Source organism: Mobula hypostoma, unplaced genomic scaffold (genome assembly GCF_963921235.1).
Source record: "Mobula hypostoma unplaced genomic scaffold, sMobHyp1.1 scaffold_192, whole genome shotgun sequence".
NCBI lineage: Eukaryota > Metazoa > Chordata > Chondrichthyes > Myliobatiformes > Myliobatidae > Mobula > Mobula hypostoma.
The window spans coordinates 37,255-59,768 of NW_026948212.1; the positions used below are offsets into that span (position 1 = coordinate 37,255).

The window sequence follows — 22,514 nt, forward strand, 5'->3', positions numbered from 1 at the left end:
TTTTTGCCACCAAAGTGGATACCTTCACATTTATCCACATTAAATTGCATCTGCCATGAATTTGCCCACTCACCCAACCTATCCAAGTCACCCTGCATCCTCTTAGCATCCTCCTCACAGCTAACACTGTCGCCCAGCTCCGTGTCATCCGCAAACTTGGAGATGCTGCATTTAATTCCCTCATCCAAGTCATTAATATACATTGTAAACAACTGGGGTCCCAGCACTGAGCCTTGCGGTACCCCACTAGTCACTGCCTGCCATTCTGAAAAGTCCCGTTTATTCCCACTCTTTGCTTCCTGTCTGCTAACCAATTCTCTATCCACATCAATATCTTACCCCCAAAACCGTGCGCTTTAAGTTTGCACACTAATCTCCTGTGTGGGACCTTGTCAAAAGCCTTTTGATAATCCAAATATACCACATCCACTGGTTCTCCCTTATCCACTCTACTAGTTACATCCTCAAAAAATTCTATGAGATTCGTCAGACATGATTTCCCTTTCACAAATCCATGCTGACTTTGTCCGATGATTTCACCGTTTTCCAAATATGCTGTTATCACATCTTTGATAACTGACTCCAGCAGTTTCCCCACCACCGACGTTAGGCTAACCTATCTATAATCCCCCGGTTTCTCTCTCCCTCCTTTTTAAAAAGTGGGGTTACATTAGCCACCTTCCAATCCTCAGGAACTAGTCCATAATCTAACGAGTTTTGAAAAATTATCACTAATGCATCCACTATTTCTTGGGCTACTTCCTTAAGCACTCTAGGATGCAGACCATCTGGCCCTGGGGATCTATCTGCCTTTAATCCCTTCAATTTACCTAACACCACTTCCCTACCAACATGTATTTCGCTCAGTTCCACTATCTCACTGGACCCTCTGTCCCCTACTATTTCTGGAAGATTATTTATGTCCTCCTTCGTGAAGACAGAGCCAAAGTAATTATTCAATTGTTCTGCCATGTCCTTGCTCCCCATAATCAATTCACCTGTTTCTATCTGTAGGGGACCTACATTTGTCTTTACCAGTCTTTTCCTTTTTACGTATCTATAAAAGCTTTTACAGTCAATTCTTATGTTCCCTGCCAGTTTTCTCTCATAATCTTTTTTCCCCTTCCTGTTTAAGCCCTTTGTCCTCCTCTTCTGATCTCTGAATTTTTTCCCAGTCCTCAGGTGAGCCACTTTTTCTGGCTAATTTGTATGCTTCTTCTTTGGAATTGATTCTATCCCTAATTTCTCTTGTCAGCATGGGTGCACTACCTTCCCTGATTTAAACTTTTGCCAAACTGGGATGAACAATTGTTGTAGTTCATCCATGCAATCTTTAAATGCTTGCCATTGCATATCCACCGTCAATCCTTTAAGTGTCATTTGCCAGCCTATCTTAGCTAATTCACGTCTCATACCTTCAAAGTTACCCCTCTTTACGTTCAGAACCTTTGTTTCTGAATTAACTATGTCACTCTCCATCTTAATGAAGAATTCCACCATATTATGGTCACCCTTACCCAAGGGGCCTCTCACGACAAGATTGCTAATTAACCCTTCCTCATTCCTCAAAACCCAGTCTAGAATAGTCTGCTCTCTAGTTGGTTCCTCGACATGTTGGTTCAAAAAATCCATCCCGCATACATTCCAAGAAATCCTTCTTCCTCAGCACCTTCACCAATTTGTTTCACCCAATCTACATGTCGATTGAAATCACCCATTATAACTGCTGTTCCTTTATTGCACACATTTCTAATTTCCTATTCAATACCATCTCCGACCTCACTACTACTGTTAGGTGGCCTGTACACAACTCCCACCAGCGTTTTCTGCCCCTTAGTGTTACGCAGCTCTGCCCATATCGATTCCACATCTTCCCGGCTTATGTCCTTCCTTTCTATTGCGTTAATGTCATCTTTAACCATAAGGCATTGGTGAGGCCGAATCTGGAGTATTGTGTTCAGTTTTGGTCACCAAATTACAGGAAGGATATAAATAAGGTTGAAAGAGTGCAGAGAAGGTTTACAAGGATGTTGCCAGGCTTGAGAAACTCAGTTACAGAGAAAGGTTGATTAGGTTAGGACTTTATTCCCTGGAGCGTAGAAGAATGAGGGGAGATTTGACAGAGGTATATAAAATTATGATGGGTATAGATAGAGTGAATGCAAGCAGGCTTTTTCTGCTGAAGCAAGGGGAGAAAAAAAAACAGAGGACATGGGTTAAGGGTGAGGGGGGAAAAGTTTAAAGGGAACATTAGCGGGGGCTTCTTCACACAGAGAGTGGTGGGAGTATGGAATGAGCTGCCGACGAGGTGGTAAATGCGGGTTCTTTTTTAACATTTAAGAATAAATTGGACAGATACACGGATGGGAGGTGTATGGAGGGATATGGTCCGTGTGCAGGTCGGTGGGACTAGGCAGAAAATGGTTCGGCACAGCCAAGAAGGGCCAAAAGGCCTGTTTATGTGCTCTAATTTTTCTATGGTTTCTATGGACTGCCCAAGCCCCGCTGCAAAAGGAGGAGGGTCGGGCATGGATCTAGGCACCCCATCCCGTGAAAACCCAGTGAGACAAAAACGTCAGCTGAATCTCCACAGGCCTCATCCCTGGGATCAGAAGGACTTTCCCCTGAAGATCATTGAAGTCGTGTGGTGAAAGGAGAAGCCACAGGGCTGATCAACCTTCGCCCTGGACAGGGGACTCTGGCGAGCTGCTGCTGGCGGCCTGTGCCCCGAAAGGCCTGCGGGGCTGACGAAGAAACAGAACAGAAATGAAGGCGGAGGGTAGAGCCTGGTTCCGTCTCAGGCAGGACTGAAAGGGACAAGTTCTGAAACGAGAGGCACAAGAGACTGCAGATGCTGGAATCCCGAGTCAGAAACGTGATACTGGAGGAACTGAGCGGGACAGGCAGCATCTGTGGAGAGAAACGTACAATCGACTTTCCGGGTAGAGATCCTTCATCTGGCCTGTCGATTGTCCATTTCCCTCCACAGATGCTGCCTGACCCGCTCAGTTCCCCCAGCAGCTCGTTTTCATTTTTCTCCATGTCTAAAGAAAGTCAGATTGGGGTGTAAAACGGTGGTAAATATTGAAAGTAGCTACTAAATTAGTTCATGCCATGAAACTGGGGACGTGGAGAGAACTTTGTGCTGTGTGGAGACAGATGCAGTGGTGATGACCGACCCGTGGCTGCAGGAAAAAGCACAGGACTGGACACTCTTTGTCATAGGGTGGAAAACATTACTTTTTTCGGTGAAATCCTGATTTCGAATGTCCTTCTTTTGAAAAACTTCGTGACTTAACTCATGTCCGTCCCGACTCCAACAGAAGGCTCGGTCTCGCTCTTTCTGGACTCCTTCCAGAAGTTGATTTTTTAAAAAATCAAAATAAACTTTATTCACCCTTCTAATATTCGGAAGGATAAACCGTGCAGTGCCTTTATCCAATCAATTTTCATTCGTTGTCAGTGCGGTATTTCGTGTTCTTTTACATTCATTAAAACCGATAGGACCGTTGTCGCTCATGTGCCCCCTGGGGTGGTTCACTACGACAATAATGAGAGGCTTCCTCAGCCAACCCGGCCCCTCCCTGTCCAGTCGTTGGGGAACCCGATAGTTTCAATGGCGTCTCTGCAGCCTGGAAGGGACCATTAACAGTGGATCCCAGTGGGAAACCCTGTTCTACGGACAACTCCATTTGATGACAGACAAACAAGTTTCGGGCATCTTTCACCGAGTTAGTGATCTTCCGTTTTCCTGTGCGTCCCGGGAACAGCCCGCGGATCAGTGACCCTTCTGTCACGCAGCTGCTGTGGCACAGGCCCTTGCATCTTTCTCCACATATCTTCGCCATCCCACAGTCCGCAAAGAGGTGAGTGACCGTCCCGTCTCCACTGCAGTAATCTCGGGCAGCGCGCTGTGGGAGTGATCTCCGGGCATGCAGCAAGGATCAGACTGGGAGGGTTTCTCTCGCCGCCAGACAGGTAAGGTCTTGGTGCCTGTTGGTGAGATCTGGTGATGAGGCATTCTGCCAGATGGTCTGGACTGTCTGCTCAGAGAACCACTCCGCTGTGTCTATCCAGTCCTTCCCCTGTAGTAGCTGCAGGATATTCCGGGCTGACCACTGCGCGGTATTCTTGTAGTCAAAGCTGCTGAAACAACTGTGACCAGCCTCAATAACACAAGGTTCACATGGAGAGGTTTTCTGACTGAGACAGACACAGTCTCACAGGGTGTTTACAGGGTAAGGGCAGGACTGATGTTTCCTTCCGCTGGGCAATGGAACCAGGGATCACAGACTCAAAATCCGAGGTCACCTCAGCAGGACTGAGATGAGGAGAAATTTCCCCTTCCAGAGCGCGGTGAATATTTGGAACTTTCTCAACAGGGTTTCTAAATTCAAAAGACATATTTCGGGGCTCGGCGATGTTCGGAACGTTGAAGGAAAGTGGCGCTGAGGTCAAAGATCAACCATGTTCTGAGCGAGGGGCAGAACAGCGCAATGGACCGAATCGCCACGCCTGCACCTGTTTCTTACTTTCTAAAACACGAATTAACCTTTGTGCCTCGCTCTCCCCTGACCTTCAGCCTGTCGGATTGCACATGGGAGCGGTGAGAGCTCCAGAGATCCGTCGGGAGCCGCTGCGGTTATTTCATGTCTCGTTATTTATTGCTATTTCTTTATATTTGCATTTGCACAGTTTGTTGTCTTCACTGGTTGATCTTTCACTGCCTGCTTCTGTTATGGTTACTATTCTATAATTTTTCTCAGTATGTCCGCAGGGAAATGACTTCCGGGGTTGTATGTGGTGACTTATCTGCACTCTGACAATAAAGTTTACGTTTAAATTTGAATTTCGGAGAACTTGCTTTGATTCTGGGAACAAACTGTGACTGACATCTCCAGCTCCGGGCAGCAGCCCGCCCTCAGACACATCCACAGCCATTCAGCGACCAGTTCTGGGAGAAGGATGCTCTCATTGGCTGAGGGGTGTCAGTGGGCGGGACGCTGAGCGCTGGAGGCGGGCCGGAGTCTGGAACCGGGACCGAGTGAGGCCGGAGACCGGGAGCTGCGCCTCGGGTTTCGGCTGCAACACCGGCGGGTCCTGAATCCTTTCGAAGGCAGAGCTGAAGAGACTGGCGGAGATTCCGTGAGATGTTTCAGCTACACGGAGGGTGCCCGGCGTTTCCCCGCCGAGGATCGGGGCCTGTTGTCTCGAGTTCCCCCTCAAGACCGATTCCCTGCTGCTGGGAGACGGGAGCTGCCCCGCAGCGGCTGCCGATGGATCTCCGGTGCTCTCACCGCTCCCCTGTGCAATCCGAATGGCTGAAGTCCAAGGGAGAACAAGGCACAAAGGTAAACTCGTGCTTTAGAAAATAAGAAACAGGAGCAGGCGTGGTCATTCGGCCCGTTGCGCCTGTTCTACCCTTTCCTCAGAATACACCCGATCTTTGATCTCAGCGCCACTTTCCTGCAAAGTTTCCAGCTTCGCAGAGCCCCTAAATTTGGCTTTTGAATTTAGAAACCTTGTGAAGAAAATTCCAAATATTCACCACAATCTGGGTGAGGAAATTTCTGCTGCACCCTGTGAACCTGTGTCTGTCTCAGTCAGACCACCTCTTATTTCTCTAGTTTTGAGACAGGCCCAGTCAATGTAATCTCTCTGAGGACACAACCAGAACCCTGAAATCAATCTGGGAAAATTCTTCATTCCCTTTATCCCATAGACTGTCTCCGGGAAGGAGACCAGACCTGTGCACAGTGTTCCATGTAGGCCCTCAACGGGACCCCACATACCTTCAGAGGAGCTTTGTATTCTTGTATTAGACCATAAAACCATTTTCCCTATAATGTCTGTTTAACCATTTCATCATGGCTGATCCAATTTTCCTGTCTCCAGCCATCTCCTGCCGCACCCTACACCCCGTATCCCGTTATGCCGTGACCAATCAAAAATCATTCAACCTCTGTCTTCAATATGCATAATGACTTGGCCTCCCAAGCTGCCTAGGGTAAAGGTTTCCGCAGACTCAGTTCTCTCTGCTTCAGAAATTCCTCCTCATCTCCATTTCAAAAGGACGCCCCTCTATTTTGAGGCTATGTCTCTGGTCTTAGACACGCCCACCAGAGGAAACATCTTCTCCACACTCACTCCATCACGGTCCTTCAGTATTCAATAGGTTTCAATTCGGGTAACCTTCAGTCTGCTGAATTCCAGTGAATTCAGGCCCAGAGCCATCGAACGATTTTCATATAACAAGCCATTTAATCCTGGAATCATTTTCATGAACCGCATTTGAGCCCTTCCCAGTTTCAGCTCACCCTTTCCAAGATAAGGAACACAAAACTGCTCTCAGTACTCCAAGTGAGGCCTCACCAGTGCTTTATAAAGACTCAACATTACATCTTTGCATTTATAGTCTCGTCCTCTTCAAATGAATGGTGACAACACATATGCCTTCCTCACCACAGACTCCTGCAAATTAACATTCAGGGAATCCTGCACAGGGACTCTCAAATCCCTATGCATCTCAGTTTTTGAATTTTCTCTCCATTTAGAAAATAGTCCAGGTACTCCATAAGAACCATAAGACATAAGAGCAGAATTAGGCCATCTGGCCCATCGAGTCTGTTCCACCATTCAATCATGGCTGATCCTTTATTTTAAAATCTCCTCCTCAACCCCAGATCCCAGCCTTCTCCCCATAACCACTGATGTCATGTCCAAACAAGAAGCTGTCAATCTGCATTAAATACACCTAACGACCTGACACCACAGCTTCATGTGGCAACAAATTCCACAAATTCACCACCCTTTGGCTGAAGAAATTTCTTTGCATCTCTGTTTTGAAAGGGTGCCCCTCTATTCGGAGGCTGTGCCCTCTTGTCCCGGACTCTCCCAGCATGGGAAACATCCTTTCTATATCTACTCTGTCTTGGCCTTTCAATATTCTAAAGGTTTCAATGAGATCTCCCCTCATCCTTCTGAATTCTAGTGAGTACAGACCCAGAACCATCAAACGTTCCTCGTATGATAACCCTTTCATTCCTGGAATCATCCTTGTGAACCTCCTCTGGACCCTCTCCAATGCCAGCACATCTTTTCTCAGATGAGGGGGCCAAAACTGTTCACAATACTCAAGGTGAGGCCTCACCAGTGCCTTATAAATCCTCAGCATCACCTCCTTGCTCTTGTATTCTAGACCTCTTGAAATGAGTGCTAACATGACATTTGCCTTCCTCATCACCGAACCAACTCAACCTGCAAGTTAACCTTCAGGGTGTTCTGCACAAGGACTCCCAAGTCCATGTGCAGCTCAGATTCCTGGATTTTCTCCCCATTTAGAAAATATTCCACACGATTATTTCTACTGCCAAAGTGCCTGACCAGGTATTTTACAACATTCTATTTAATTTGCCACTTTCTTGCCCATTCTCCTTATCTGCCTAAGTCCTTCTGCATCGTAGCTGATTTCTCAACAGTACCTGCCCCTCCACCAATCTTCGTGTCATCTGCAAACTTGGAAACAAAGCCATCTATTCCATCATCTAAATTATTAATATACAGAATAAAAAGAAATGGTCCCAACACCGACCACTGTGGAACACCACTAGTCACTGGCAGCCAACCAGAAAATGATCTTTTTATTCCCACTTGCTGCCTCCTACCAATCAGCCAATGTTCCAACCATATTAGTAACTTTCCTGTAATACCATAGGCTCTTAACTTGGTAAGCAGTCTCATGTGTGGCACCTTGTCAAAGGCCTTCTGAAAGTCCCCATACATCCCCTTTATCTATCCTACTTGTAATCTCCTGAAAGAATTCCACAAATTCATCAGGTAAGATTTTCCCGAAAGGAAACCATTCTGACTTTGTACTATCTTGTCCTATGTCACCAAGTTCTCCATCAGCTCATCCTTAACAATTGACTCTAACATCTTCCGAACCACTGAGGCCAGGATAACTGGTCTATAATTTCCTTTCTGCTGCCTTCCTCCTTTCTTAAAGAGTGGAGTGACATTTGCAATTTTCCAGTCCTCTGGCACCATGCCAGAGTCCATTGATTTTTGAAAGATCATTTCTAATTCCACAACAATTTCTGATGCTCCCTCTTTCAGAACCCTAGGGTGCAGTTCCTTTGGTCCGGGGGACTTACGTACCTTTAGGTCTTTCAGCTTTTTGAGCACCTTTTCCCTTGAAACAGTAACTGCACTTAATTCTCTTCCTTCACACATTACAACATCAGACATACTGCTAGTGTCTTCCACAGTGAAAACTGACACAAAATACTCATTTAGTTCATCAGCCATCTCCTTGTCCCCTGTTATGATTTCTCCTGCCTCATTTTCTAGCGGTCCTTTATCCACTGACATTTCTCCTTTATTTTTAACATACTTGAGAAAACTCTTACTATCCACATCATTATCATTTGCTAGTTTGTTTCAGATTTCATCTTTTCCCTTCTAATGATTTTTAATTGCTCTCTGTAGGGTTTTAAAACTGTTCCAATCGTCTACCTTCCCACTAACTTTTGCTTTGTTGGGAGACTTGTATATAACTGCCATCAATGTCCAGTTACCCTTGCAGTTTCTTAATTCAATCTACAATGATTCAACATGTTCTGACTCTATGTCACATCTTTCTACTGATTTGATGCCATTCTTTACCGGTAGAGCCACATCACCCCCTCTGCCAACCTTCCAATATCACGTGTAAACTGGGACATTCTGCTCCCAACTATAACCATCCTTCAGCCACCATTCAGTGATGGCCACAACATCAGACCGGGCAATCTGTAATATTGCAACAACAAGATCATCCATCTTACTTCTTATACTACGCGCATTTAGATACAGCAACTTGAGTACCGTATTTGCTATCCTTTCTGACTTTGCATCCCTAATGATTTGTTGGCTGCAGCTAAGTCCCAACACCTGCCTGCCCTTCCTGACAATCTGACTGCATGCTGTTTTCACTTTTTTACCATCCATCTTAATCTGAGCCTTTTCCCTCCGATTCCCACCCCGCCCTGCCAAGTTAGTTTACACCCTCCGCAACAGCTCTACAAATCTGCCCGTGATAATAATGGTCCCCCTCGGTTGCAGGTGCAACCTGTCACTTTTGAACATGTCAAACCCTCAGAAGAGATCCCAGCTATCGAAGAACCTGAAGCCCGGTCATCTGCACCAGCTTCTCAGCCGTGTATTTATCTGTCAAATCATCGTGTTTCTGCCATCACTGGCACGTGGCACAGGGAGCAATCCAAAAATTACTACCCAGGAGTTCCTGCTTCTCAGCTTTCTACCTAGCTCTTGAAATTCTCTTTTCAGGACCTCATTGCTTTTCCTTCCTATGTCATTGGTATCAATATGTACCAAGACAACTGGCTGCTCCCCCTGCCTCTCCAAAGTGTTGTGGATGTGATCTGAGACGTCCCTGACCCTGGCACCTGGGAGGCAACTTACCATCCGGGTGTCCTGCTCACGTCCACAGCATCTCCTGTCTGTTCCCCTCACTGTCGAATCCCCTGTCACTACCGGTCTCTCCTTCTGTCTCTTTCCCTTTTAGTCAACCCTTTTATTTCTGAAACCACAGTGCATGACCATACACTTGCCAACACTGTATGCCATCTGCCACTTCACTGCTCATTCTCCTAATCTGTCTTAAGTCCTTCTGTAGCCATTCTATTTTATCAAAACTTCCTGCCCCACCTCCGATCTTTGTATCGTCTGCAAACTTTGCTGCAAAGCCATCAATTCTATCATCCAAAATCATTGACATGTAACATAAAATGAATTGGCCCAACAGAGACTCCTGTAGAACACCACTCGTCTCCGGCAGCCGACCAGAAAAGGCTCCCTTGATTCCCACTCTGCCTTCCAGCAGTCAGCCTCTGCTTTTTCCCTGCTAGAATCTTTCTGTAATACCATGGTCTTGTACCTTGTTAAGCAGCCTTGTGTGTGGCACCTTGTCAACACATTAACCGATTCTCCCTTGTCTATTCTGCTTGTTATTTCTTCAAAGCATTCCAGCAAATTTGGCAGGCAAGATTTTATCTTGAGGAAACCATGTTTACTACCTTATATTTTATCATGTGCCTCCAAGTACCCTGACACCACATCCTTAGCAATCGACTCCAATGTCCTCCCACCGACCGACATCAGATTAAATGGCCTATTAAATTTCCTTTCTTCTTCTTTTCTTCCTTCTTGAAGAGTAGAGTGACATTTGCAATTTTCCAATCTTCGGAAACCATTCCAGAATCTAGCGATTCTTGAAAGATCATTACAAATGTCTCCACAGTCTCTTCAGCCACATCTTTCAGAACCCTGGGGCATACACCATCTGATCCAGGTGACATCTACCCTCAGTTTTCCAAGAACCTTCTCCCTACTGATGGTTACTTTACACACTTCATGACCCTTGACACCAGCAACTTCCACCGTTCTGTTAGTGTCTTCAAAAGTGAAGAATGATGCAAAATACTTTTTCAGTTCATTTGCCATCTCATTGTTCTCCATTACTAACTCTCCAGCAGGCTGATATCTCCTCTCAGTTCTCTTTTACACTTTATGTATCTGAAGAAATTTTGGTATCCTTTTGAATATTATCGGCTAGTTTACTTTCATATTCCATCTTTACTTCTTTAATGATTTTTAGTTGCCTTCATCAGTTGGTGTTTAAAACTTTCCCAACTCACTCATGTGTGCATTTCAAAATGACAATAAAAGAGGACAGAGTCTTCTCATAATCTAAAAAAAAAATTCTGCTCCATTATATACCCTCTCTTTGGCTTTTATTTCAGCTTTGAATTCTCTTGACAGACATGGTTTGTGTCAGCTCACCTTTAGAATACTTCTTCTTTGGTGTGTATATATCCTGTGCCTTCCCAATTGCTTCCAGAGGTTCCAGCCATTGCTGCTCTGCCGTCCTCCCTGCCAGTGTTCTTTTCCAATCAGTTCAGGCCAACTCCTCTCTCATGCCTCTGTAATTCCTTTTACACCACTGTAATACTGATACATCTGATTTTACCTTCTCCTCCTCAAATTTCAGGGTGAATTCAATCATATTTTACCGGAAGGAATTTTTTTTTTTACCTTAAGCTCTCTAATCAATTCCAGGATTCATTGCAGAATACCTCTCGTGGGCTCAGCCACAGCGAGCCATCTCGAGGGCATTCTACAAATTCCCCCTATTTGAAACTAGCGGCAACCTAATTTTCCCAATCTGCCTGCATATTGAAATCCACCATGACTGTTGTAACTTTGCCCTTTGGCATGCATTTTCTACTTCGCACTGGAATTTGTAGACCACATCCTTACTACTGTTTGGTGGTCTGTACATACCCCCCATTAGGGTATTTTTACACTTGCAATGTCTCAGCTCTCTCCACAATGATTCAACACCTTCCGAGCCATTGTCACCTCTTTCTACTGATTGAATTTCCTTGTTTAACAACAGAGCCATACCACCCTCTCTGCCTTGCTGCCTGTCCTTTCAATGCAATGAGTGTCCTTGGACAGAACCAGTTATAGTCTGCTTTCAGCCATGATTCAGTGATCCCTGCCAATCTATAACTGTGCTACAAGTTCATCGGCCTTCCTCTGTATACTGCACATATTCAAATATAACACCTTCAGTCCTGTATTCACCTTTTTCTATTCTGTCCACCTTTTACATTGGCAACTCCTCCTGTTGACTGCAATGTTGCCCTGTCATCAGCCTCTCCTCGCCAGGAGTCTCACTACACTTTGCCTCTTTTTATCCCAATAAAATTATATGTTCATCATTTTTAAAGGCTTCCCAAAGAATGAACTTGCGTTATCATTTATAGCTTTGACCTGATGTTTTCAGATCTATTTGCTAACTTTTAATTACTTTGTGATGAGCTGCATTTTTATCTGACTGCATTGTTTACAGTTTAATAAACAACAATTGACTTTGATTCCTGCTTAGTTCTCCACTGCCTGACAATATGCAAGCACAAATACAAATGAAAAGCAGGAGTGAGATACTTGGGTCTTCTCTACCAGTTATTAACATTAATGGTGATCCAGATGTGACCTCAATTCTCCTTTCTCCATGGCTCTGTTGCTTGTGGAGAATCTAATTTTGGCTTAAAGTTACTCAAAGACTGCTTCGAATATCCTTGAAGGAAGAAAGTCCCAAGGACTAAAAACCCTCTGAGAAAAAAAACACATTGTCTAATCTGTTTGAAATGAATAGCCCTCATACAGTAACCGGAGTGATGGAATGTAATGTCATTTCCACATTTACTCTGCCATCTCCTCCTGCTCTTCCAAATCCAAAAGAAACAAGACTAGATTGTCCGGCATTCCCCATAAGACAATCTGCCTGTTCCATTCAATATTCCAGTAAACCTACTCTGAACTACTAATAAAAGGAAAAAATGCAGTACACAGGGAAGATGAAAGAAAGATGAGCTTTATTTTACACAAGTACATCGGAATATTGAATGACAATTAAACGTGTTGTTTGTGTCAATGACCAACACAGCCCGAAGATGTGCTGTGGGCACCGAACAAGTGTTGCCATGTTTCCAGTGCCAACATAACATGCCCACAACTTACTAACCCGGACCTGTTTGTCTTTCGGAATGTGGGAGGTGTTACATACCTCAAGAAGATCTGTGATTTTTTTTTGTGAGAATGATGTAATGATATTTTGGAGGTCCCCTGATGTAATTTTCCTGCCGATGTGAGGTCACGTGATGACATGTGCTCCACGGGTATATAAGGGAAGACCTCAGATGACGCAGTTAGCTTTTAGTTTTTAGTTTTCCAGCTAGAAAGTGCATCTGTGTCTCCGTTTCTGTTGCATATTTGTTTTTATGGCGCAGTTTCATTTTTAAAACGGAGTGTTGTGTTCTGTTGCAAGGTACAATAGTGCTGGATTGGAAATTTTTGCTAGATGTGTTGATGTACCTTATTCCAGCAGTAGTATGGGAGAGTGAAGACTTTATTGAAGTACAGGACCTGAAGGATTGAGAGGAGTCGGCATGGTTTGGCAGTTTAACAAATAATCGACCTTATTGAGTCTTTGTTGAAGGAGTAGTGACCTACATCGAAGATAACTCTTGCCAATAGAGAAAAGGGTTCATGCAAGGTGCTCTCCAGAATTTAAGGTCAGTTGTTTTAAACTGTTTATTTCCTGCACCGTGAATCCTTTGGACAGAACCAACAGGAAAGACGTTTCTATGAAGAAATCCTTCTCCGGAGAAGTCTCTCCCAATTGAACGTATAAATCTGTTGGACTTTCGAATTTACCATTTTAAGAACTATATCTGACTTTACCGCTTTAAGAACTGTTTTCGGATTTAACACTTTAAGAACCAGGGCCGAGTGACGATTTGTTGAACGGCTGCATAGCGGTTAACTTCCAGTTAAGGTTTTCGTTTCTTTTTGTTTGTTGTTTATCCGTGTTTAATAAATGTTTGGTTGTTTTTATATAACTTGTCTCGATTGATACTCATTATTACCGGTTACGTAACAGAGGAAACGGGAGCATCCAGAGGAAACCCAGGTCCTCACGGGGAGAACAGCGGCAGGAATTGAAACCCAGTCTTCCAATTGCTGGGGCTGTGAAGAGTGAAGTTAACTGCTACATTACCATGTCCCCTGGATTGCATCCTTCTCTTTGCAATAGTCTCCGACAAAACCAAGGTATACTTAAACACTGGGAACACAATTAACATTTCAGAATAGATGTCACCTTGTTGCTAAGAAAGCTTATTTTGCCATTTGCAATGAGATTTTTTTTTGCTCAAACCCTAACTCATGCCTTGCTTATCACTGAGTTTGACTGCCCCCATTTTTTCCTGGGTGGACATTTTAAACGTCAGACAAGACGAAAGAACATCAGCGAGTTCACACCGGAGAGAAGCCCAGTTCAGCTGCTCAGACCGTGGGAAGGGGTTCAGACACTTATTCAGTCTGAGGAATCATCAGTGAGTTCACACTGGGGAGAAGCTGTTCGCCTGTTCTATTTGTTGGAAGGCATTCATTCAATCATCCCACCTACTGGCACACCAGTCAGTTCACACTGGGGAGAGGCTGCTCACCTGATCTGAATGTGGGAAGAGATTCACTCGGTCATCCAACCTTGTCTTGCACAACCGGGTTCACACTGGGGAGACATTTTCAATCAGCTGCATGCTGGATATTTCTCCATCTCAGTTGCTGAGTCCAGAGGAAAGTTCAAAACTGACTGTCGGTGCCGAACTCAGCAAATATTGCTGCTGTTCATCAAACTCAGCAACTTATTGAAACTTATTGGCCAGTGTGAGCTCGGTAGTGACTCACAAGGGTGGATGACTGAATCCCGTCCCACAGTCTGAGCAGGTGAAAGGTCTCTCCCCAGTGTGAACTGACTGGTGTACCAATACTGGTGAGATGATCGAGTGAATCACGAATGGAACAGGTGAATGGCTTCTCTCCGGTGTAAACTCACTGGTGTCTCTGTATGCTGGATGACCGAGTGAATCCCTTACAACAGTGGGAGCAGGTGAATGGTGTCTGCCCAGTGTGAACTTGCTGAAGAGGCAGCAGATCAGACGACTGAGTGAATCGCTGCAGACTGACAAAGACTGGGGATGAGAATTCAGTCTTACAGAGACAGGGGATGAGAATTCAGTCTGACAGAGACAGGGGCTGAGAATTCAGTCTGACAGAGACAGGGGATGAGAATTCACTCTGACAGAGACAGGGGCTGAGAATTCAGTCTGACAGAGACAGGGGCTGAGAATTCAGTCTGACAGAGACTGGGGCTGAGAATTCAGTCTGACAAAGACTGGGGATGAGAATTCAGTCTGACAGAGACAGGGGCTGAGAATTCAGTCTGACAAAGACTGGGGCTGAGAATTCAGTCTGACAGAGACAGGGGATGATATCTTCAGTCCAGCAGAGACTGGGAGAGCAAACCGTTGACCCATTGATGGTCTCATTTCCAGTCTCTCCCCGACTGAAGCTCTCATCCCCGGTCTCTCCCGGACTGAAGGTCTCACACCCAGGCTCCGCCAGGCTGAAGGTCCCATCCCCAGTCTCTCCCCAACTGAAGGTCCCATCCCCAGTCTCTCCCCGACTGAAGGCCTCACACCTAGACGCACCCTGACTAAAGATTTCATTCCTAGTCTCCCCCTGACTGACAGTCTCATCCCCAGTCTCTCCTGAACTGAGGGTCTCACAGCCAGTCTCTCCTGGACTGAAGATCTCACACCCAGTGTCTACTGGATTGAGGTTCTCACACCCAGTCTCTCCCAGACTGAAGGTCTTATCCCCAGTTGCTCCCGGACTGAAGTTCCCATCCTGAGACTCTCCTGGGCTGAGGGTCCCGTTCGCCCCGTCTCTCCCGGGCTGAGGGTCCCGTTCCCGCCGTCTCTCCCGGGCTGAGGGTCCCGTTCCCGCCGTCTCTCCCGGGCTGAGGGTCCCGTTCCCCCCGTCTCTCCCGGGCTGAGGGTCCCGTTCCCCCCGTCTCTCCCGGGCTGAGGGTCCCGTTTCCCCCGTCTCTCCCGGGCTGAGGGTCCCGTTCCCCCCGTCTCTCCCGGGCTGAGGGTCCCGTTCGCCCCGTCACTCCGGGGCTGAGGGTCCCGTTCGCCCCGTCTCTCCCGGGCTGAGGGTCCCGTTCGCCCCGTCTCTCCCGGGCTGAGGGTCCCGTTCGCCCCGTCTCTCCCGGGCTGAGGGTCCCGTCCCCAGTGTCTTCTGAACTGAAGGTGTCATCCCCAGACTCTCCCGGACTGAAGGTCCCGTCCCCACTGTTTCCCAGATTGAGGATCCCATGACCAGTCTCTCCCAGGTCTCATCCCTGCTGAATTTTCCAATATTTTCTGTTTTTATTTCACCATGACTGTCTGAGCCCAGGTCATGTGGTAGGGGGGTTCAGACAGCCATTGCTGTACGATGGAGCTGAGTGGCTCAGCAGGAGGACTGGCTAATCTCCAGCTACCAGCATGGGACGGTGGGGCAGAATGGCCTGGACCACAGCCTTACCGATGAGATTCCAGTTCCCACTGAATCCCTCCCAGAGTTTTTCCATTTTCCCCATGGATGGCCGATGTAGATGTGATGATGATGGTCCCTACCCATGTATGGTCAATGGGGGAGGTTTCTCACAGTGGAGCCTCGTGGTCCCAGCACATCCACTGGCAATGAGGGAGGTTTCTCACAGGGAGGCTGGTGATGCTAATAGATCAATGGCTGATGACAGTGGTTTTTCACAGGGGAGGGGGCTGTCCCACCACATCCATTGCACATCGGGGAGATGCCTCACAAAAGAGGGATGTGGGCCCTGACCATCCACGGCCGATGTAATGAGGTTCCTCAACAGTGGATGGGGGAGGTTTCACTGCACACTCTTAATTAGTCAAAGCTTGCAGCTCATTGCAACACATGTAAATGCTGGAGGAACTCAGCAGGGCAGCACATGCATGGAAAAGAGAAAATAATTGATATTTTGGGTTAAGACCCTTCTTCAGCACTTCCCTGTCTCTGTACAAACAAAAATGTAACTACTTAGGCCAATAATGTATAAAATGTTTGATAAAAAACAGTAATAATTACAGTATTGAAAACCAACAGTCACTTTTGAACGTCACTCTGCATTCAGCAACTGTGAAGGTTAAATATCCAGCAGGCTTCTTATTTCAAACAGGAGACAACTGCAGATGCTGCAAATCCAAGTACACACACAGAATGCCGGAGAAACTCAGCACTCCGGGCAGCGTCTATGGAAGAGTACAGTCGACGCTTCAGGCCGAGACCCTTCAGCAGGACTGAAGGAAAATGATGAGGGGTCAGTGTTAGAGGGTGTGGGGAGAGGAGGGAGAAACACAAAGTCAGAGGTGAAACTGGGAGGGGAGATGCAAAGAGTTGGGAAGTTGACTGGTGAACGAGATACCGGGTTGGAGGTTGGGGAATCCAATAGGAGAGGACAGGCCATGGAAGAAAGACAAGGTGGAGGAGCACCAGACGGAGGTGATGTGCAGGCGAGATAAGGGGAGAAAGGGAAAAGGGGATGGGCAATAGAGGTGGGGCCGGGGCATTACCGGAAGTTCAAATAAATCGACATTCATGACCTCAGGTTGGAGGCTACCCAGACGGAATATAAAGTGTTGTTCCTCCAGTCTGGGTGTGGCCTCATTGCAATAGTGGTGTGTGTGTGTGTGTGTGTGTGTGTGTGTGTGGGGGGGGGGCGGCGGTTGGGATGGGTTGACGTCACAACGCGAATGGGAAGTGGAATTAAAATTGGTGTCACAGGGAGATCCTGCTTTTTCTGGCAGATGGAGGGCAGGTGCTTGGCTAAGCAGTCGTGTCTCACCGATATACACGAGGTCTCGCCGGGAATGGAGATACGGCAGATAACACCCGACGGGCTTACAGGTGAAGTGACGTGAGGGGTCAGGTGGGGCACTTGTTCCACTTGCATGGATAAGTGCCAGGAGGGAGATCAGTGGCGTGGGGCAAATGGACAAGGGACTCATATGGAGTGATGCAAATGGAAAGCGGAAAGCTGGACGGGGGTGGGAGGGAAAGAGGTGCTTGCTGGTGGGGTCCCATTGGAGATGGCGGAATTTACAGGGAATTATGTGGTGGACACACAGGCTGGTGAGGACAGAAGGAACCCTATCCATGGTGGGATGACGGGAGAATGGGCTGAGAGCAGATGTGTGTGAAATGGAAGAGATGTGGTGGAGGGCAGTGTTGATGGGAGAGGAAGGGAAGCCCCTTTCTTTGAAAAAGGAGGTCATCGCCTTCATTCTGGAATGAAAAGCCTCATCCTGGGGACAGATGCAGCGGAGATGGAGGAATTGATTGAAGAGGATGGTATTTTTACAAATAACAGAGTTGGAAGAGGTATTGTCCAGGTAGCTGTGAGAGTCAGTGACATCAATGGATAAACTGTCTCCAGAGATAAAAACGGAGAGATTGAGAAACGGGAGAGAGGGGTTGGAAATGGACGAGACAAAGTTAAGGGTAGGGTGGAAGTTGGAGGCAAAGTCGATGAAGTCGACTGGTTTGGCATTGGTGCAGGCAGCAGCGCCAGTGGAGTAGGAAAAGTGAGGGAGTGACATCTGTTTAGGCTTGGAACAGACTGTTGCACATAGCTGACAAACAGACAGGCATAGCTGGGACACATGTGAGTACCCATGGATACACCTTTTGTTTGAAGGAAGTGGAAGGAGCCAAAGGAGTAATAATTGACAGTGAGGACTAGTTCCGCAAGAGGGAAGAGAGTGGTGTTGGAGGGTAATCTGTGTCCAGAAAGAAATGTTCCTCCATAATCCATATCCCGGCTGCTATTTGGACCCTGTATATAACTGCCATTAGGGTCCTTTTCCCCTTGCAATTCTTAACTCAAAGCATTGAGATTCTCCACCTTCCGATCCTATGTTATCCCTTTTAATGATTTAATATTATTTCTTATACACAGAACCACACCGCCCCCTTTGCCTACTAACCTATCTTTCAGATACACCCTATATCCTTGTACGTTCAGCTCCTAATGGCAGCCATCCTTTATCCAAGTTTCAGAGATGGCCACATATTTGCCAATTTGTAGCTGGATTTCAAGATCGTCCATTTTATTTTCATGCTCTGTGCATTGAAATGTAAGGGGTTTCTTCTTTTATGTTATTGCGTAGGCTAATTACAATGATTCTTTTTTATGTTATAATTGAAATGGCTTCTTTGTTATATTATCTGCTGAGAAAGTCCTCCCGCTAGTAGTTTGGTTGGATAATGTTATTGATAAGAGGATGTTACGAATCAATTGGGATAGATGTTATTCTTTCTGTGTGTCTGTAAGTTATTGTGATGCGCGGGTTTTGGGGCAGAAGGCGCGAGAGAGAGAGTGAGGATGGACAAGGTACTGTGAGTCGGCTAACGGGATCGGACCCCGATCAGGAGTCCGAGGTCCGTGGTGTTCGGCGAGGAGAGGAGAGGAGACGGAGACGGACTCATGTGGAGAGTCTGGTCGACCACCGTTGTTGGTCCCAGGCGGCAGGTCGAGGTGGTCCGAGGGGATCGCAGGGTGAAGAAAGAGGGTCCTGACCTCCAACTGTTTGTGCACGAAGAGATAGAACTTTGATAAGTGTGGCGCCTTTTATTTTCCTTTTATATTTTATTCTCTATTATATAATTCTAGTAATAAGTGCTACACATGCCCTTACACTTCCTCCCTTACCACCATTCAGGGCCCCAAACAGTCCTTCCAGGTGAGGCATCACTTCACCTGTGAATCGACTGGGGTGATATACTGCGTCCGGTGCTCCCGATGTGGCCTTTTATATATTGGTGAGACCCGACGCAGACTGGGAGACCGCTTCGCTGAACATCTACGCTCTGTCCGCCAGAGAAAGCAGGATCTCCCAGTGGCCACACATTTTAATTCCACATCCCATTCCCATTCTGACATGTCTATCCACGGCCTCCTCTACTGTAAAGATGAAGCCACACTCAGGTTGGAGGAACAACACCTTATATTCCGTATGGGTAGCCTCCAACCTGATGGCATGAACATTGACTTCTCTAACTTCCACTAGGCCCCACCTCCCCCTCGTACCCCATCTGTTACTCTTTTTTATGCACACATTCTTTCTCTCGCTCTCCTTTTTCTCCCTCTGTCCCTCTGAATATACCTCTTGCCCATCCTCTGGGTCACCCCCCCCCCCGTCTTTCTTCCCGGACCTCCTGTCCCATGATCCTCTCGTATCCCCTTCTGCCTATCACCTGTCCAGCTCTCGGCTCCATCCCTCCCCCTCCTGTCTTCTCCTATCATTTTGCATCTCCCCCTCCCCCTCCAACTTTCAAATCCCTTACTCACTCTTCCTTCAGTTAGTCCTGACGAAGGGTCTCGGCCTGAAACGTCGACTGCACCTCTTCCTACAGATGCTGCCTGGCCTGCTGCGTTCACCAGCAACTTTGATGTATGTTGCTTGAATTTCCAGCATCTGCAGAATTCCTGTTGTTTGTATTTGTCGAGCCCCCTGGTAAGCCTTGGGGTCGCTCAGCTCGCTGTCGTCTAGGGAAACAGCCCTCGGCCCCGCCAAACTGGGTAATTAGTTTGTGTGGATGCTGTGTGATGTACCCCACCCCGCCGAAATAAAAGACAATACACCAGATACGATTAAATGAAATAGTTTATAGATACTACTAGAATTATATAATTAAGACAGAATAAAATATAAAAGGAAAATAAAAGGCGCCACACTTATCAAAGTTCTATCTCTTTGTGCACACACAGTTGGAGCTCAGGACCCTCCTCCTTCACCCTGCGATCCCCTCGGACCACCTCGACCTGCCGCCTGGGACCAACAACGGTGGTCGACCAGACTCTCCACAGGAGTCCGTCTCCGTCTCCTCTCCTCGCCGAACACCACGGACCTCGGACTCCTGATCGGGGTCCGACCCCGCTAGCCGACTCACAGCACCTTGTCCATCCTCACTCTCTCTCTCACGCCTTCTGCCCCAAAACTTTGATGTATGTTGTCTGCAGATTTCCTTCTGTTTGCTCACACGCGCATGCGCAGAGGTATGAGGTAATCCCAAATATCGCGCATGCGCTCAGTAGACGAGAGGCTCACAAAGACCGGCCGCAGGTAAGAGGGGTCTCCGGTGGAGAATTAATCAGCGGCGTCTGAAACGTGATTGACGGGCTATTACTGTGAGCTCCTGGCGCACTGGTCCTGCACCCCAGGACAGCCCCGGTCCGTTCCCTCTTTCTCAGCCCCACGATCCGTACCCAGTGCCGCCAGGCTTTCGGCTGATGAGCGCTGGGCCGCCGCCGTTCCTGCGGCGCATGCGCATCGCTGGTTCTTTCGGTGGCTGACAGACAGGTTTCTGGTTCGTGGGGCCTTCTGGGTAAAGAGGCAGCCATGGATGACACTACCAAGCATTGTTCCCGTGCAGTCGAAGGAAATGGGAGCGAATGAATCTCCCAAACACTGCCGTGTTTCAGCTATGTAAATCCAAGGATTAGTAACTCGGAACAAAAATGTAGTTCCCAGTTAATCTCGGTTGAAGAGTTCACCTTCCAGTCAGTGAAAATGTCAATTTGAGCTGTATGGAAATAAAACCTTCGGTCAGATTTAGTTCTCTCTGAGTAAATAACGATATGAAACACCTTTGCCTCGATGACAAGTGACTTGTCGCTTTCACATCACAAAAATGCCGCAGTCCAATGAGAATAGCCACTGCCCTCCACTTTCTATTCATTGGCATTGCCATCGATGGGTTCCTCACTGTCAATCAGCTGGTGGGAGGGTATCCGAGTAATTAGTAAATCTCCAGGGTCATACATGTAGAAACTACTGCTCTTTGTAGTCTTGTGGAACATGACTAGAACTTGAAATAATACCAAAGGACAGAGACAAATTCAGCCAAGTCACAGGTTGATTGAAGTCAGAAATAGCCCATTCTCACACAGAGGGGAATACAGTCAGAGATTTTGATTGTCAGTCAGAATGTCTGATCCGTGCCTTGTTCGAAGATGAGTGCATATAGAAACATAGAAATCTAGAATATATTACAGGCCCTTTGGCCCTTTGCCGTCCATGTAACCTATCCTAGAAACTGCCTCGGATTTCCCAACCGCATTGCACTCTGTTTTCATGAGCTCCATGTACATATCTAACAGTCTCCCAAAAGACTCCATGGTATCTGCCTCTACCATCATCACTGGCAGTGCATTCCATGCACCTACTACTCTCTGTGTGAAAAACCTCCCTCTGACATCCCCTTTGACCCTACTTCCGAGCACCTTAAAACTATGTCCCTCGTGTTTGCCATTTCAGCCCTAGGAAAAAAGTCTCTGGCTAACCACATGATCAGTGCCTTTCATCATCTTATACACATCTGTCAGGTCACCTTTCATCCTCCGTCGCTCCAAAGTTCACTCAACCTATTCTCATAAGGCATATTCTCCATTCCATGTAACATCCTTGTAAATCTCCTCTGAAGTCTTTCTATGGTATCCACATCCTTCCTGTGATGAGGTAACTGAACACAAGACTCTAAGTGGGTTTAAAGACAGTCTTATATAGCTGTAACATTACCTCACCAATCTTGAACTCAGATCCATGGTTGATGAAGGCCTTCTAAACAACGTTGTCAATCAGCACTGCAGCTTTGAGTGTAAAATTGACATGGACCACAAGATCTTGCTGATCCTCCACATTGCCAATAGTCCCAACATCATATTGTGTTCTGTCTTCAGATTTGATGTACCAAAATAAGCCACAGTACAGTTAACTGGGTTGAACTCCATCTGCCAGTTCTGCAACCTATCTGCATCCTGCTGTAACCTCTGGAGAACTGTCCACACTCTTCACAACACCCTCAACTTTTGTGTCATCAGCACCCTTCTACTTCCTCATCAAGATCATTTATAAACATCACAAAGAGAAGGAATCTCAGAACTCATCCCTGCAGAACACCTCTGGTCACCGTCCTCCATGCAGTATACAAACCATCTACAACCGCCTTTGGCTTCTGTGGGCAAGCCA

The 22,514-nt window shown here is 46.7% G+C and overlaps 1 protein-coding gene across 5 annotated transcripts in view; it reads left to right on the top strand.

Annotated features, from left to right (window-relative positions):
• Positions 1 to 5,032: 5,032 nt before the first annotated feature.
• Positions 5,033 to 22,514, top strand: part of LOC134341876 (zinc finger protein 420-like) — a 54,310-nt gene continuing 36,828 nt past the window's right edge. For 4 of the 5 annotated variants that reach the window (XM_063039812.1, XM_063039813.1, XM_063039810.1 and 1 more), the window contains exons 1-3: positions 5,033 to 5,351; positions 13,511 to 13,680; positions 17,292 to 17,391. The gene's annotated coding sequence lies outside the window, so the exon portion shown is untranslated. Of the gene's footprint in view, positions 5,352 to 13,510; positions 13,681 to 17,291; positions 17,392 to 20,254; positions 20,610 to 22,514 lie in introns of all 5 variants that reach the window. The other variant, XM_063039811.1, reaches the window with a different exon arrangement.